Consider the following 13,547-nt stretch of genomic DNA (forward strand, 5'->3'; position numbering starts at 1 on the left):
TCTCCTCTACTTGTAATTAAGTCTTCCATCCACTTAGATTTTATTTGCTTTGGGGTTTAGAGTAGGTAGAGATTAAATTTATTTTCTCCCCCTGATAGCTGCCAGTTATTATAACACACTAATTGCTTAATCTTTTCTACAAGACTTGAAGGGCTACCTTTGTCATACACTAAATTCCAACATATGTTGCAATAGTGTTTTCACTTTCTATTCTCTTCCACTGATTTGTCTCTGTCTTCAGAGGCAGTATCACATTATTCTAATTATTATCTTTTTTTAAAAAATGTTTGAATGCCTTGTAGAGAAAAGTCACATTCATTACTCTTCTAGTTCATAATTTTCCCAGCTATTCTGGCTTATTTTTCCATATAAACTTTAAAATAAGTTTATCTAGTTCCTCAAAAAGAATAAAACCTGTTTTTTGGGGGGAGGGAGCTTGGGAGGGAGAGGGGCTCACCTTATTTTAAGCACCCAACTTAGTCATTTTTGTTGTTGTTTTATTAGGTCAATATTTTCCAGCCCTTTGATCACCATTGTTTTTTGCATCTCACCCCTCCATAGTTCACTTTTCTTTTCGTTAAGAAAGTTCCGTGGGTGGGGGGTGGGAGATGAGGGTAAGGGGGATCAAATATATGGTGATGGAAGGAGAACTGACTCTGGGTGGTGAACACACAATGGGATTTATAGATGATGTAATACAGAATTGTACACCTGAAATCTATGTAATTTTACTAACAATTGTCACCCCAATAAATTTAAAAAATAAATTAAAAAAAAAAAGAAAGTTCCGTGAGGGTCTGTGTGAGGCAGACTCCCTTAATTGGTCTGTCTGAAATGTCTTTATTTCTTTGACTTGTGAATAATAGTTTCACTTGATATAGAATTCTATTTTGACAGTTCTTTTTCTTCAGCACTTTGAAAGTATTATTTTTTGCTTTCTGGTTTCCATAATTGCTGTTGGTATATCTATAGTCAATGAAATTTTACTTGCAAGTTGCATTTCAGACTTTTCTTTTTATCTGAAGTATTTTGTACTATCCATCTTTTCTCAAAGTTGTCATAAGAGTTTCCTTTTATGTATTTTGTAGTATCGCTGTGATGTGTCTGGGTGTGTATGAATTTGTATTCTTCAATCTCTCTTCTGTCTCCTCTGATTTGGGAATTTATTTCATTCATTCTGGAAAATTGTCAGCTATTATGTTTCCATAGCCCCTCCTGTATTCTTTATTCTCTCCAAGGGCTTTTCAGTCTATCTTTCAAGTCTCTAACCTCTCAATGTTATTTTCCATCTTTTTATGACTTTATGATATATTCTGAGTAATTTTCTCTGCGTCACCCACTTCCTATTTTTCCTTTGGCTGTATGTAATCCGTACATTAATTACAACAATAAATTCATTGAACTTTTCAAATCAAATGGCTTTTTCATTTCTTGAAGTTATATATATTTTTAAATCAAAATTGCCTGTCCTTCTTCATATGTATTATCCTGCAATTTTGGTTCCTGTTTTTTCTTTAATTTTTTTCTTTAAAATTTATTATTATTAATTCTTTTTAAATTAATTTTCTTTAATTTAAAAATATTCTTTTTAATTTATTGGGGTGACAATTGTTAGTAAAATTACATAGATTTCAGGTGTACAATTCTGTGTTACGTCATCCATAAATCCCATTGTGTGTTCACCACCCAGAGTCAGTTCTCCTTCCATCACCATATATTTGATCCTCTTTACCCTCATCTCCCATCCCCCACCCCCCTTACCCTCTGGTAACCACTAAACTATTGTCTGTGTCTATGAGTTTTTGTTTCTCATTTGTTTGTCTTGTTCTTTTGTTGTTTTTGGTTTATATACCACATATCAGTGAAATCACATGGTTCTCTGCTTTTTCTGTCTGACTTATTTCGCTCAGCATTACACTCTCAAGATCCATCCATGTTGTCACAAATGTTCCTATATCATCTTTTCTTACCGCCGAATAGTATTCCATTGTGTAGACACATGTGCTCCAGTGTTCATTGCAGCTTTGTTTACGGTGGCCAAGACATGGAAACAACCAAAATGTCCTTCGATAGATGAATGGATAATTTAAAAATAATTTGAAAGAAAATTATCTTGCAGAAATATTTTTCTGTAACTAAGTTTTTGAGGTTACTTATCCTCCTTATTGAGTTTTTGTGGACTGTAATTTCATATGTTTTGTCATTTTTTCTTGTGAACCTTGAGTGTAGAATTCATATGACCATTGTTAAAGAAACATCCCTATAGAGCAGTTTTAGGTTTGCTACTGCCAGGCCCCCTGGGTGTTTTCACTGGGGTCCAGCACCAGTTTTAATATTAATGTCTCAGCTGGGAGTTTCCTCACCATAGGGGTAGAATAATTTCAAATTCCACATCCTAGAGAGGCTTAGCTTTAGGTTTTGTTTCTCAGTGGGGAAGTGGGTGTCTCTATGCCAGAGTCCTGCTCAGAGCAAACTTCCTTGACTCTTCTCTGATTTGAGGGTGTTTTTCTACTGAGGGGAGATCCTTCCACGGGTAGTTGCTTTTTATAGGAAGTATCGGTTCCATATCTCTGTTTTGAAAGGGTCAAGGCTGAATGTTAAGTTTTCCTATGATTATCCAACTCCAGCCTCCAGCTCTTTAGGGTGAAGATTTGTATCCAGTAATCTGCCTCAGTGCCAGTTGAGATCATCACAAAACAAGTGACCTAGATCCTTGTTTACCATTTCCACTTTAGAATGGTGTTTTCTTTCATTTCTGGGACCTGGGAATTTTTCTTTCTTATGGGCTTAGTTACAGATTTTATACATTTCTCTATATTTATGCAACATTTTTCTGAATTTCAAAATTCACGTTATGGATTTTTATTATGTTCTGCCTTAGTTCAGAAGCTAAACTACTTTTCCATTCTATTCTTTCATTCATAAACATAGCAGTATCAGGTTTCTCTACTTCTAACATTCCTTTGTGTGTTTACTTTTGCCTGGTTAACTCTCAAACTGTACATCTAATTTCTACTGACCATTTGTTTCAGGACTTTGTAAACGCTATCAGGAAAATACATTGGTATATTGAGGTGCAGTCCAGCATTAACGCTTAACCTTCTGCTCTGAAGCCTAGGCAGACCTTATTCAGAACTTCAGTGAGAGTCTCTAAGAGTAAACATCCTTGTATTGTGAGGTCACCACAAACAAGTGACCTAGACTTTGTTTACCTGTGATCTCATGCTGTGCTTTCTGGTTTATAGAATTGTGACTAGCAATTCCCTGGTTTTTAATGAAATCACCGTAAAAATATTACCTATTTTGTTATCGGATTCCCCTTAAACATCAAAGGGTTTACAGTAAATTTGTCCTAAAGTTAGTTCTGGAAAAGTGTATGCCCATATCATTGATTTTGTATGCATTCTTATGTCAGAAATGAATAATAAATGCCATGATGTAATTCACTTTTGCCTTTATTGCCAGGGTACATAAAATCCAAACCGGTGTTTATTGACGATTAAAAAATTTCTCGCTCATGCTAGTTAATTTCTACTCTCTGAATTTCCTTCATATATTTTACGTTTTTCTCAAGATTATAAAATTATGGTCTTATTTTGCATGATGCTTCCTTTATAAGCTGTAATAGTAATAATTCATTACACACTGTCTTCTCATGTATTATGCTAAGTAAGTTTGTTTTTCCTTATTCTATACTTCAGCTCTCAAATGATATATTCTTACTTTTCTATCCTATGCACTTTCTTTTCTCTACTAATATCACCACTGTTTCTTTAGATTTTGTCACATGCCACACATAATGAAGGTTGCTAATATCATCTTAACTTTGTATAAAAGTCAACAATTTGCAATGCCACTTTGCTCTGAATTCATTTTAAAGTCATTTTCTCTGATCTCAAAAATGAATTGTCTTTTCCCTTTACAGGATCAACCCCTTTGTCTATATCCCTTCATCCACCCCCTTATCACCTCCCAAACCATCCTCCATCATTAATTTCTTCTCCATCTTCAATCTCTTCATACCCACAAACAGACTCAACATTCTCATAATACCTGCATCTTCTTCAAGCATTTCCTCAGATATCATCTTCTCAGTGAAATCTCCTTGACCACCCCTTTAAAATGTCCACCCTTCTCTGCTTCCTATTCCCATTATCTGCTTTTTTCTCTTTAACACTAATCTCTGATACATATACGTACATACTCATCTATATTTACATACACACACATATGTATACATACACAATCTTATTTTTTTACTGTCTCTCTACTTGACATAGAGTAGGCACTCAATAAACATTTGTTGAGTGAATGGATAATATTATTGCTTTTTATTTGTCCAATGTAATGAAAGCATGGTATCTTATTAGATAATTAGATATCCAAATTTTAATTTGCCTTGATTCCCTTGCATTCATATATCACAGAACTATTATTTACTTGGTGGTATGCATTTATTTCATCTAAGTTATTATTTCCACAGTGAAATCTGAAGTATTGGTAGCTGTGGGAAAATATTCAGAAAACAGAATTGAATTTTTTATTTCTTTTTCCCCCTTCAGAAATGAGTCCCTTCACCTCTTCAATACTTGTTCTGGATTATTATAATTAGGGTAAGTTGTATTCTGAAATTAATAGCCAAGAATTGTAAGAATTGGGCTGGCCCGGTGGCTCAGGCGAAGGCTGCCGGTTCGATTCCCACATGGGCCAGTGGGCTCTCAACCACAAGGTTGCCGGTTCAACTACTTGAGTCCCACAAGGGATGGTGGGCAGCGCCCCCTGCAACTAAGATTGAACATGGCACCTTGAGTTGAGCTGCCGCTGAGCTGTTGCTGAGTTCCCGGATGGCTCAGTTGGTTGGAGCGTGTCCTCTCAGCCACAAGGTTGCCGGTTCGACTCCCACAAGGGATGGTGGGCTGTGCCCCCTGAAACTAGAAAACGGCAACTGGACCTGGAGCTGAGCTGCACCCTCCACAACTAAGACTGAAAGGACAACAACTTGACTTGGAAAAAAGTCCTGGAAGTACATACTGTTCCCTAATAAAGTCCTGTTCCCCTTCCCCAATTTAAAAAGAGAGAGAGAGAGAAGGTGAATAAACTGAATAGTATCATTTAAAAAAATTGTAAGAATTTATTGTTTATATGTTCCTTCTAGAAAAAAGTATGTAGGTTATCAATTTCTTTCTCAAGTTTTTTGACTCATCTCTTGGGATCAACTTTCTTCTCCTTTGAATTTCACTGAAGTCCTACTGGAACAAATGGTTCCATTTGTGCAAAAAAGTAATAGATCAGATCAGCAAGCAGTCTGTCTCACATGGGGCCAGTTTCACAGATTTGCAACCTCAGCAGTGGCACAGGGTCCCAAACTCAGAAGGACCCTGAACTTGGCTTAATGTTCTGCTATTGCTGTCTTGATATTCTTAATATATACTTTTTTTTAAACTAAAAGCCCCACATTTTCATTGTGCACAGAGCAGCACAAATTATGTAGCCAGTCCTGATCTCAGAACTTGGTCATTTCTAAAGCAAAGATTCTCAGTGAAATGGAGAGGTTCTGATATCGATCAAAAGTTAAAGCTCCTTATAAATTAAGTTTGTGTTTCGGGTTTTGCACAGGAGGCTCACAATCCCGGCACATGAGAAAGAGAACTTTGACCTAGGAACGGTCGTTCTGAATTGTCTTAGCTGGAGTTTGTGCTGCCCAAGCTCACATCTGCAGTGTGTGCCTGTAAAGGAGCCACATCCAACAACAGCAGTGGAAGCCAGAAAACAATGGGGTGACTGAAATGACTTTCTCATTAGAATTCAATAAACTCCCATTGTTTTGAGTGGAGATCTTGAAAGCAGAAGAATGGGAAAAGTTAGACTGTACAAAAACTAACAAAAAGAAAGCTGATGGAGCTTTACTAATCTCAGGCTTTAAAACAAAAAATACTACTAGAGATAAATACTTCATCATGATAAAAGGTCCAAGTCCAATTCACCAGGGAGATATAACATTTCAGATTTGGATGGACTTAACATGGGCCCCACATTTAAAAGGCAAAAATTGACATAAGTACCGGTAGAATTAGACAAAATCGTATTTAGAGTGGGTGATATGAATTCACCTTTTTCAATATTGATATAATAAACAGACTCAAGAAAAACCAGACAAAGACAAGATTCAAACAATATGATTAGCAAGCTTGACTTAATGGACACACTTGCAGAAAACACATTCATTTCAAGCACACAAAGAACATTTTCAAAAATCAAAAATGGGCTGGGCCAGGTGTCTAGTCCCAGCGGGGTGAGGCCACAATGTCTGCTAACCCAGGAGTGTGTGGGGTGGCCACCGATTTCTGTGAGCACAGGAGCAAGAGACGCTGGCGAGGAATCTGCTCCAACCCTTGAGATGAGACGTTATAGCAGCAAGATCTACTGGTCCTCAACACCTGAAAATATGTAGATCACTGTGAAGAAACGGGATTCACTGTAGGAAGGAAACTCAGGGTAGTTTTCCTTCCAGAAAAACAAACAAAGTAAATGTGTATTTTTTTATGGCTAAAGTTAGGGACTCAAAATTATGGGGTGGTGGGACCATGATAAGTGACAGCAGGAACTGTTCCTACAGTATACAGAGAAAATGTAAAAAAAAAGCCCAAATATTGGCTACCAATGGCTCAGAATTGCAGCCAGCCAGATAACCTGGAATGTGTTTTGCTGTGTCTGTGGAACTAAACCACAGACAAGCAAATGACTGACAGAAAAACCCAGAATGGGACTAAGAAAGTTATGGGAACAGGAAAGAAAGGACAAGGATTATGTCAGTTCCCAACTCCTCTTCTCCCAATGAGGAGACCCCATTCTTGAATTTTCTGAATACCAGAGCTTACAGTAGTTATTTCTGGGGTTGTTTGTTTGTTAATTTATTTATTTTTGTTCTGCCCTGTACTTACTGTTCTTTTGTCAGTCTCCAAGGTTGATATGGACGTCTGGGTACCGGGCATGCGGGTTGCGTTTATTCCCTGTAACCTTTGTTGGTAACTTCCATAACAATTGTCCAGATGCATAGTCACGAACAGCTTGTTCTTGCCAAGACTGTACGTTAATGTACTGATTGTTACACACTGCTGTCTTCATTGCTCAACAGTCCTGAAACTGGTACAAGTCAGGAGTGTTTGGTGTACTTACTGTAGACAACTGAGGCTTAAAACAGCAGAGTAACTCTCGTCATTCCCATTGTGCAGTGGTTCCTAAATTTTGCTACGTATGAGAATCACCTGAATTTTTTTTAAGTTTATTGGGGTGACAATTATTAGTAAAATTACACAGATTTCAGGTGTACAATTCTGTATTACATCATCTATATACCACATTGTGTGTTCACCACCCAGTCAGTTCTTCCATCACCATATATCTGATCCCTTTACCCTCATCTTCTACCCTTCTCCCCCCTTACCAGATGACTTTTCTTATATATATTATTAGAGTCTTTACCTTTTTTCTTCCTTTCCCAACTTTTGTTAAAAGTAACATTCCTTTAACATCAAAATTTGTGACATTTACATTTTAACCACAAACCTTTTATTTTGTTCTATTCTCACAGTAAAATTCAATATTACATACTTTGTCCTTTTGCCATAGTTTCTCCATTTATCTCTTAGTTGGTTGAAAGTGAATCCTCAAGTAGTTTGTTCAAGAAGAACTAATGGGTATGATATTCCCTGAATTCTTCCATATTCAGAATTGTACTTATATTGCTTTTATACCTGAAAAGCAACTTACCGGGCATGAAATTCTTGAGTCACACTTTCTATCCTTGAGGACTTTGAGTTCTTTGAGGACATTATTTTACTGGCCTCTAATCAGGGCCATGGTGAAACCTGAAATACAGTTATTGTGAGTTAAACTTTTGCCTGGCAAACCAGTTTTCTTTCTTTATCTTTAATGCTCAATAACTTTTCTTGCTAGGATATGTTTCATGTTGGTTGGTTCATAGTGGAGTCAAGTCACCTCTTATCTGGAGAAAAAGTTTTCTTGATTTATGTCTTTAAATACTTAAGATGGTCCTTTGGGGCAGGGGAAGGGTTCGTATTTGAGGACACCAATTGTATACATGTTGGATCTACCCTCTCATCTTCCTTAATGTGATTAAGAGTTACCTGTAGATAAACTAAAGCAAACAACATTCTAAGAGGGAAAATATTAGAAGCATTACTTTTATAAACTGGAATGAGACACAGATTCCTCTGTTGTCTTTTTTATTAAATCTTACATTGGAGGTCCTAACCAGTATATACAAGGCATAAGGGTTGGCAAAGAAGGAAACAAAATGGTCAATATTTGCAGTTGATATTGGTTACATAGAAAACCCAAAGTAATCTACAAATTCACAAAATGTCCAATGTCAGACAAAAGTCAGTTGCTTTCCTATATATTAGCACCAAACAACTAGAAAACATAGTGAAAAAGAAACTATTTACAGTAATATTAGAGAATATTAAGTCTCTAAGAATAAATCTAACATAAGATATTCAAAACCTTTTTAGAAGAGAGTTTACAATTTTGTTTAAAATGATCAATTATAACAAATCTACCACAATAATACAAGATGTTAATAACAGGGGAAGCTGAGGGTTGGTAGATGAGGGTTATATGGGAACTCGTGTACTTTCCACCCAATTTTTCTGTAAATCTAAAACTAAAAAAAAAAGTCCATTAATTTTAAAAATGTTCTTTAAAAAAAGTATATAGATGTAATAAAACTATATAAAAACAAAATGAAGATATAATACCATGTTTCCCCGAAAATAAGACCTACCCCGAAAATAAGCCCTAGTTAAGATCATCAGCCAGACGGACACATTTAGTACGTTATGGTGATGTTCCAGAAGAAGATGACATGACTGTATTTGAATAAATGTAGATTGTTATACATGAAAAAATAAGACATCCCTTGAAAATACTCCCTAATGAGTCTTTTGGAGCAAAAATTAATATGACCCAGTCTTATTTTGGGGGAAATATGTATAAGAACTGGTCTTATTGTCAGGAAAACATGGTACTATAGCTATAATGCATAAGACTACAGCTATTTATCAGAATTCTTAACAGATAATTCTTATCTTAATATTTTGTATATCTGCTTCATTGATTTACAATTATCAGTTAGTGGAATATGAAAGTAGAACTGAAATTATTTCTTGGTGGGCAAAAGAATATGTTGGGAAGGTCTTTCTGGAGCAAGAAACTCTAATAAGCCCCTTTAGTCCTTTTCAATTTCCTAAACCAATAAATTCCTATAGAGATCATTCTTTTTATTAAAGGTAATTTAAAAAAAAAAAAAAAGACCTTTTATCTTTTCTCCATTTAAGAAATTCCCATGAACTTATCAAATGGTCAAAATGTTAATGCCCCCCCAGATAAATTAATTTCTTTCTCTTTAAAGACATAACCTCTTCTAAGACATTCTCATCATTTTTCTCTTTGCACTTAATCTACTTTTTAGTAGAGTAGAATATGCAGTTTTATACTGTGAGAGAAGACAAAATGAAAAATATTGTCCTGGAGAGAATACATGAATAACAGAATAAGTCATGGAATTGACAGTGCCCATTGAATCTCATGTGTGTGCGATTATTGTTCATGAGATAATCCTACTTAATTTTTAAAAAGCTCTTCAGATCAATGAAAAATTAACCAGGAAGAAACCAACCTCCACAGTACTGATGACTTCTTAAAAGGAAACAGATGAGCACGAAATAATCATGTAGGTGCTATAATTCCATTTCGAGTTTTCGCATACAGCCCTTTGTGAATGAATGCTACATGGAGCTTCTCAAGGAAGTCATTGAAACGAGAATATTTTGAAGTTCAAAGAGCATGTATGATACATTAATGATATGTCCATATATATAAACTTTACTCTTGAAGTAACATCAGACATGAATTTTGTTTTTCTGCCTACTTGTTACCATCTTCTACATAAAGTCAAACTCCTTAGCATGACCTCGGCCCGTTCTGCAGGCCCAGCATCATTTCCTCTGTACACCCACAGGTACCTTCCTCCAACCCTGCACTCATACTCCAGTTCCCTAAGGACATCACACTCTCATCTCTTCCTGATGTCATACACGTCGTTCTTCAATGCCCATAAATCGCATCCTTCCTTTCTTAGATAATTCCTCAAGTACCTGCTCTTTTAGGAATCCTCTCTGGATCCCCAGAGGCTGACTCAAATGTCCTCCACTAGAACTATCTCTAAGATAACACTGAGTAAACTGCCCAACTTCCTCTTCACACCAGAGTACTGCTGGTGCCGGAAACTGTGGTGGTAGCTTCTTGATTCAGCAGCTTCCTGAGTAGAGCTAGAGCCAGAGCAGGGACTCTGCAGACACTGCATGTGGCTGCAGAGCAGGGGCCAGAGAATGAGACATTCATCCGGAGGCCAGGCTGGCCTGAGAATAAGGTAAGACTAAGAGTTCTGTTCTAAGTGAAGGATCAGAAACAGAGAAGAGACAAGAAGTTGTGGGTATGAGAGGCAGAGCCTGGGAAGACTTTAGAGGCAGAGGGATGTCAGAGGTACAAAAAGCTGCTGGATGCAGAGCAGTGCTGCATTGTTGGTTTTACTCGTCTCACCATTCTCCATCCCCATCCCAACAGCCTACAGACTCCCGTCAGTAAATCCCCACTGTCTCCTATGGGGCCTGCCACACAGTAGGTAGACAGCAAGTATCTGTTGAGTTGAATTGAGACCTATTAACTGTCCTTTAAAGACTATTTTTTAAAACCTCTCACAAAAAATAATTTTCTAGGAAACCCTCCCTCATCCCCACTAAAAACGACTCTGTTCTTACAGATAACTCGTGGTAGCTTTTTTTGTGTGTGTGTGGTATTTCTCAATCCCTTTCAGTGTTCCACCTTGTATTGTACATATTTGGATGTGTCCTATTTTTTTCCTATCTGAATGTATCCACCCTAGGGGCAAGATCACTGTCTGAACCGTCTTTGAATATCCCCATACGAGTGTCACAGATTGTGTGGGAGCCCTTATGGGGCTGCTGTGTACTGCTCCTGCTCTTCACCAGTTCTAATTTGCTTTAGTCCTCATTTTCACATAAAGGAGATTTCGACTTAGAAAGTGAAAACAAGCTTATGTAGAATCCAGAAATCTAGTCCAATGTTTTCAAAGGAAAAGCAAAGGAAATAAATATATAATCCTCTACTAAAGTTACTTTAAAAACTAATGTGTATTTTTTTGTGTGTGCAAGATATCTTGTTGTTTTAACCTCGCTATCATGGTTCCTAGTATTACTTTACTTTGGCTTAGTAGCTCTGACTTGTGGTATGTTGTGGAATTTGAAATCAGAACCCCATGTACCACTTATACCCTGATCTTCTAACTGAAGTGTGACTCATTGTAACTAAATGATGGTAAACAAAACAAAACAAGACAAAGCAAAAGAAAACCATCCGGGTTTGGTATGTGCCAGGGTGTAATGTGTGTGCATATGTGTTCTCATACGTCTATAATTATCTACTTATCATCTATTTGTGTTTATTTTAGAATTAACAAAGAATAATGGAGAATTTATTGAAATATTAATTTAGAGGTCTAGTGCTAAGCTGTCCAATACCATACCCACTAGCTACATGTTGCTACTGAGCTCTTGAAACACAGCTATATTGGATTGAAATATGCTATAAGTAGAAAAAAATACAACTAAATTTCGAAGGCTTAGTAAATATATCATTAATATACTTTTATATTGATTGCATGGTGAAATGACAATATTTTGATACTGGGTTAAAATATATTATTAAAATGAGTTTCATATGTTTATTTTTACTTTTTTTTCATGGGCTACTAGAAAAATTTAAACTACATATGTGGCCTGCATTATATTTCTGTAGGACAGTATTGGTTTGGTGTATGCTATAGTTACTTTTGCTTTAAAAACACTGCCAGGAAGTTGTGAAAAAATTCCACTCTAATAATGGAAACAAACTTTTGATAGACAAATATTGACAGTCTACTGTGCTGCAGGCACTGAGACCTTATATAAACTATTTCATTTAATTTTCCCCAATCTTATTAGATAGGTATTATTCCTGTTTTAAGATAACTAGATTGGGGCTCCAAGAGGTTAGAAAATTTTCCACAAACCCATGATCAGACAGCTAGCAACCTGCAAAGCATACTCATAGCCACCTGACCCTAGAGGTCATTCCCTTTTTATTAGAATGCCTTTCCTTTTCAGAGGCTGGTACTATATGCTACCAGAAATTCTACCATCCACAATTGTGAGGTCTCACCAGCTTGTTACTTCAAAATAAGGTCATATTTCCTTTTTTACCCAAAAGAAAATAACATATATATCCCTCACATGCCAAATATTAGGAATTCCCATCTTTTCCCTTCCCCATATAATCATAAATGACCAAAGGTTGTTTACTAATGCCTGAGAATTGATCTGTTTATCTTTGTGGGTTGATGATAGAGAGGAAACTAAGATACACTCGTGAGGCTGGAGGGCCACCTCATATCCTGTCTAGAGAAGGGTTCATTTAGTGACAGTGGTTGTGTTAGTTTTCTATTGTTGTGTAACACATGACCACTAGTGGCTTAAAACAACATCCATTAGTTTGCTCATATGATCTGTAGGTCAGAAGTCCAGTATGATGTTACTGAATTCTCTGCTCACAGTATCACATGGCTAAAATCACAGTTCGTGCAAGTCTGAGGAACCTGAGACTGGGGAGAAAATCTGCTTCCAAGTGCATTCTTGTTGTTGACAGAATTCAGTTCTTTGTGGATATAGAACTTGGGTTCCTGATTCTCTGCTGGCTGTCAGCCAGGGGCCACTCTTTGCTTCTGGAGGCCAGCTGTATTCCTTGTCATGTGTCCCATCCCCCATCTCCAAGCCAGCAATGGCACATCAAATCTTTTTCCTGCTTTGAATCTCTCTGACTTCTCCTTCTGCCACCAGCCGTAGAAAACTCTCTGCTTTTAATAAGGGGCTCATATAATGAGATCAGGCCCACCCAGATAATCTTATGTTAAGGTCAACTGTGACATACAACAGAACATAATCATGGGTATGGTATCTCATCCTGTTCACAGATTCCAGGGATTAGGGCTTGGGATACTGGGGGCAGTGGGTAGTGCATTTCAGTAGACTGCCCACTACAGTCCTGGGGATCATATGGGGCATGTACACCCCACAGAGACAGTGGCAGGGGGCAAGGTATCAGAATCCTACCAGCTATTTAGCTTGCTCGTCCCAGGGATAAAAGCAAGAGCTGACTCACTGTCAGGCAGTAACATGTACTGGGCAAGGAGAGGAGGATGGGATCTGAAGAACCCTGGTTTGCCACCTACCCTTTCTTCCAACTTTACCCCCAAATTTTACTCATCATAAAACTTTCTTTGTGAAAGCAACATGCAGCTCTCCGTGCTAGGAGGAAGTGTGACGTTTCTGTCCCTCCCGTTTTAAGGGCATCAATGTCTGGGCACTTCGAGCCTCTGTGTTTCCTCTTGCTGGAACCCTGGTAAACCATGG

General features: G+C 37.2%; 1 protein-coding gene across 2 annotated transcripts in view; it reads left to right on the plus strand.

The window, feature by feature from the left end:
* The first annotated feature begins 10,325 nt into the window (after positions 1-10,325).
* CDC42SE2 (CDC42 small effector 2) overlaps positions 10,326-13,547 on the plus strand; it is a 107,315-nt gene continuing 104,093 nt past the window's right edge. Inside the window, exon 1 of one of the 2 annotated variants that reach the window (XM_019756133.3) lies at positions 10,326-10,453. The gene's annotated coding sequence lies outside the window, so the exon portion shown is untranslated. The remainder of the gene's footprint in view (positions 10,454-13,547) is intronic. The other variant, XM_074313471.2, reaches the window with a different exon arrangement.

Source organism: Rhinolophus sinicus, chromosome 5, assembly GCF_057876585.1.
Source record: "Rhinolophus sinicus isolate RSI-liver-muscle chromosome 5, RSI-T2T, whole genome shotgun sequence".
In the NCBI taxonomy this organism is placed as follows: domain Eukaryota; kingdom Metazoa; phylum Chordata; class Mammalia; order Chiroptera; family Rhinolophidae; genus Rhinolophus; species Rhinolophus sinicus.